This window comes from Triticum dicoccoides, unplaced genomic scaffold (assembly GCF_002162155.2).
Source record: "Triticum dicoccoides isolate Atlit2015 ecotype Zavitan unplaced genomic scaffold, WEW_v2.0 scaffold226304, whole genome shotgun sequence".
Lineage (NCBI taxonomy): Eukaryota > Viridiplantae > Streptophyta > Magnoliopsida > Poales > Poaceae > Triticum > Triticum dicoccoides.
The window spans coordinates 1-5,353 of NW_021244071.1; the positions used below are offsets into that span (position 1 = coordinate 1).

Below are 5,353 nucleotides of genomic sequence, written 5' to 3' on the forward strand. Positions count from 1 at the left end.
ATCAATGGCTGATTGCTGATATCGTCTTCCTTCCTCTCTGCTTAAACTCCACCAGATCCACTGGCGTCCATTCTCTAGTACTCTTTAAACTCCACCAGATCACAGCCAGGCAGCGGTAAATCACCTTTCCTGCATTGTTCACTCTTCTTTTCCATGGATTCTTGACCATTCTGGTGCTTGTTACAAAATTACCGCGGCATTTTGTTGATACAGCTCATGTGCATTGCACTACTAGAGCAAGTAAGTATATTTGCCATGTTACCACTTCTGATCACTACTTCTGCACTGCATCAACCTGTGTCTGACTCGAGCTACTGCACTGACCCGGTATGCTGCGGCCTGCGGCTAGTCGGCTACATCAACATACTTACTCTAACAGAGAACTTGTTGTAAATAAACAAGTGACAGATTTGTTCATGTACTGCCTAATGCGTATACGGCCATGAGTTTTTAGGTTCTACCAAATTGTCAGGTAGAGTATTTCTTTACGGACGGAGAATGATGTAAGAAAGTTGATATCATCTTTTAATCTTATTAATTCTCAGTGTTAAAATATTGGTTATATATTTCCCTTCCACCAATACCTCCCATGCAGCCACTGAGTCTGCAGCACTGTCGGAACCAACGCCCACATACCGTTCGGCAAGTAGGTCACTCCCCTTGCTTGCACCCGGTCCTGTTTCTTATTGTTCAGTCTTTACTCTCGAAGTATCAGGACACGAATACACATACATGACATAGAAATGAGAAAAATACTAGTAAAACATAACTTGTTTGCCTCGCCAGACAAAACAGTACAGAAGCTGAAAAAACAAAAAAGACCACACCCAACAAAGGCATACTTTCAAACTGAAACGATATAGGCCAGATTCGCCGAGAAGTACATTAGAGTTCACCCCCCGTCTCTACATTTGAAAATGCACACGGCGAACACACAAGTATGTAAAGATAAATCAACAAAAGAAAAGATAATCCTATAGGTCGCCAATCCGTAGACTGGATCCTTCAAACTAATCCTAGTCCTTCAGACTGACAAGTGTAGATCGAGTACAGAGCCAATGTGTACATTATATTATATAATAGTCCTTTTACAGAAAGACATGTTCCTCCTGTAAGTTTATACCGAGAGAATTTTATTAGACAATAGAAGAGAACTTTTAGCCTTTGCAAGCTGTTTGAAATTTCGAGTTGTCAAAATCCTTCGATTAATTTACCTTAGGTATTGAAGCTTGGAAACTCGTCCTTTGCAACATAAACAATTGGTAGTTCCATCATATCCACCTTTCCTTTTCCCAACAAGTCATTAGTGATCTCACCGGACGTAAGGTCCTCACTGACACGAGCACTCTGAACAATAAACATGTCATGGCATTGCATATTCGGCGGTGCCTCCTCCTGTGCTTGAAGTGTCACAGAGATATAACGCTTAGAACATGGCTGCATAACTCCGATGTTTGGCTGTGCACTATACTTCCGTTTGTTGACCTTTACACTAAATGCAATGAAGCCTTCTGTCATGTTGGTTAGCTGTAGGCAGGTTGATGCGTTCATTCTTGGCTCGAATAGGAAGCGCAACTCTTGGGATGGATCGAACGACAGAATTGTACTGCCAGCAGAGCTTGTCTGCACGGAGTATGAGATGAATTAATACGGATGAGCAAAACCAGTTGAGAAAAGAAATAATATCAGTTATATAACATAAAACTTAATGTTTCCGTAGCCATGCAAGTTCATACATGGCCCAAAGAGTTGAATCCAAATCGCACCTTCCCCATCTCCAAAGTTTTACTTAATTCTGCTTATCCTCGGACATGCCTTCAATGAATATGGTATGTACTCCCTCCGTCCCAAAATTCTTGTCTTAGATTTGTCTAGATACGGACGTATCTAATACTAAAATGTGACTTGATACATCCGTATTTAGACAAATCTAAGACAAGAATTTTCGGACGGAGGGAGTACGATGTTACTTGGGTTTCATTAAATTTACGTTATATAGAAGAAAATTGTACTTTCGTTCCATCATCTTTTGGGATAACATAGATTTTTTTACAAACATAGTGTAGATTTAATCCCACAACAACTAAATGCAATTGTTTTTCCTACCAACTTGATTAAAAGTATAAATATCAAATTTAGAGTACATTAATTGAGTTCAAAAACTGAACTTTTGTCTTCACAAAATGTGTAAAGCCTAGTGTTGTCCAAAGACATCCACAAATTTTCTTTAACCTAGATAAACAATTGAACGTCCATTGTTACTTAATTAGTAAGAAAAGTTATACAGGTGATAAGAAAGACCTCCATGTTGTTAGTGATCATACCTGGCCAATTAGGTTTTCTGAATTTTCAGAATGTAGTGACATTTTCTTAATCTCCGCTTCTAGTTCTTCCAGTTCCTGGACAATATCCTTTATAGAGGGTCTTCTATTTCTGTCTTTTTCTACACATCTTAACGCTATTTCAACACACTTCTTCACTCGCCTGATGTCTTCTTTGTTGGATGAATAACTTGACGTCGAAGTTCCTAGTAGCCTTCTATCCCAGTTTCCAATAACCTACGTAATTGGCAAATAAAGATTGGGACTCTCAGATAAAATTTTGCACATAAAATGGAAAAATGACATATGTTCATGTTGTATTTATTTCTTACGTTTTCAATGAACTTTCCGGCACCCATGTCAGAAAAATGAGAGTGTCCATTTTCTCCGTCCATTATTCTTATAATGATGGCTCCCAAACTGTATACATCAAACTTCTTCGATATAATGTATTCATCTATGTATTCAGGCGGCATGTACCCGCTGCAACATAGGCATTAAAGGTATGATTTTTGTGACTGAAGCACAGATGAATCCGTATTGTAAAAGCATCAGAACAAATAATTTTCTTACAACATGATCATTCAATTAACTTACAATGTTCCTCTGACGCTGGCTACCATTGTTTTGTGAGTTTTTGTTGAATTAACAAGTCTCGATAAACCAAGATCTGCAATTTTAGCCATCATGTTCTCATCTAGTAATATGTTTGCAGGTTTTAAGTCCATATGGTAAATAGGTTTATCATATGCACTATGAAGGTGATTTAAACCCAGACAAGTCCCATCTATAATTTTGTAACATGTGGGTCATTCAAGGTCACACATGTCATCTGCAAAAGGAGAAACATAAACATATTAATATACTGAATCATTTGTCCAAGCATAACCTAGAGCACTACTCACCATACCTTTAATATGGCTGTCAAGGCTTCCACCCTGCATATAGTCAAAGCAGAGAATTCGCTCCTTTATTGTAGCCATGTTTAGTTCTCCATTGTACTCAATAAAATTATTCCTTGATTCGTAGCAGTAGCCAATTAACTGTACTATATTTTCATGATGGACCTTGCTAAGGTTACGGAATTCGTTCTTATAATCCTTATCATCAAGTCCTAGAAAGGGACGAAGCTTCTTCACTGCAATCTCTTTGCCATTATGCACTCCCTGTTCAGACCACTTATTAATGTTTCCCACAGTTTCTTATCAACATGTGTATCATTTGGAAACTAGTACTCCTATATCTGGATAAGATGAAAAGGCAACAAACTAAAAAAGAAAGCTAAAAAAGTTCATGGAAAAAACGTAGACATGTTCACATGACCTCATCAAGTTTAACCCACAAATATAGTACTATATGCCCTATGACTAATAAGTGGCAGCTTACAACTTTAATCCAAAGGTTTTATAGTGTGTACCTTGTAAACATCTCCATACCCGCCACTGCCAACTCTTTGCTTCTCCGCAAAATTTTCTGTAGCTTTTTCAAGCTCCTCGAGTCTAAAATCCATGTTTGTGTACGTGGAGTATATATTCCACCAGCTTTCTATTCAATCTTCTTCCTAAGACAAAAAAGAGACAAGAAAATCACATAAGTACAATTATATTTATAAGGAGTAGTCAATCTGGACCGCCGCGCCTTCAACAACAACAATGCCCTTGCCGGCGATCGTAGAAGTAGCAAAATTCCTAGGTAGCTCGGAACCTTCACTAGTAGATAAAGGGGCATTTGTCCCGGTTGGTAAGGCCCTTTAGTCCCGGTTTTTGAACCGGGACTAAAGGGTCGTTACTAATGCCTCTCTTAAACGAACCGGAACTAAAGGCCGCGGCCACGTGGAGCTCCACCTTTAGTCCCAATTGGTAACACCAACCGGGACTAAAGGAAATTTTACAATTTTTTTTCTGAATTTTTTTTATTTTTAAATTTCTGAATTATTTTATCCTCTAATCTCTAATCACCCCTCATCATTCCAAATCATCTAACTTTCCGAACGGTCACCCATCCTCCCACTCCCCCAGCCTGAGCACGCTTAACTTCCGGATTCTACTCTCCCTCGTTTTCAAGTCTGCACTTGTTGTTTTCCTGACAATAGTAAGATGTCAATGCTATTAACCCTCAGGAATTCTGCTTGAGCATGAAGTGACACATTTCACTGTTTGAGTTTGAAAGTATTCTTTTAAAAAACAATAATTATTTAGTAACACTAATATTTCTTGAATAATTAGTTTGACCATTGTTTGACCATTGTTTGACCACAATTTGACCGGAGTTCGACCAGATTTGACCAACATTCAAAATAACTGAAATAATTATTTAGTAACACTAATATTTTAGAATAATTAGTTTGACCATTGTTTGACCATAGTTTGAAATTTTTTCGATTTTTTCCACTCTAGATCTTAAAAGTCCCGTAACTTTTTTCTGTTAGGTTTTTGAGGATTTTGAATATGTTTAACGGGGTTCCCCCGGTTAAATTTGGATGTAACTTTTCGAGTAGATGATTTTTCATATAAAAAACTTTTTCATCCGAGTCAGTCTGCAAAAGTTATGCCCATTTTACTAAATTCTAGAGAGATTTTGCAAATAAAGTCAAAATTCATATTTGTAAATTTTCCCAACAACTAGACCACATATCACATGGGAAACTTATTTTCTTTTATTTTTTTGACATTTTCATCATTTTCTTTTACTTTTTTTAAAACTGAAAAGGCGATCCACATGGGGGGAGGGGGTGGAGTTTGAAAATGGGACCTTTAGTACCGGTTCGTGCCATGAACCGGTACTAATGCCTCAAACCCCATTAGTACCGGTTGGTGGCACGAACTGGGACTAAAGGTCTAACCCTTTAGTCCCGGTTGGTGCCACGAACTGGGACTAATGGGCATCGCACCCTTTAGTCCCGGTTCGTGGCACCAACCGGGACTAAAAGGTCCAGACGAACCGGGACAAATAGCCCACGTGGCCCCTGGGCGCACGACCGGGACTAATGCCCCCATTAGTCCCGGTTCTAGACTGAACCAGGACTAATGGGC

The 5,353-nt window shown here is 38.7% G+C and overlaps 1 pseudogene; it reads right to left on the bottom strand.

Annotated features, from left to right (window-relative positions):
- Window positions 1-744: 744 nt before the first annotated feature.
- On the bottom strand, window positions 745-4,073 carry LOC119345331 (annotated as a pseudogene).
- Between the last annotated feature and the right edge of the window lie 1,280 nt (window positions 4,074-5,353).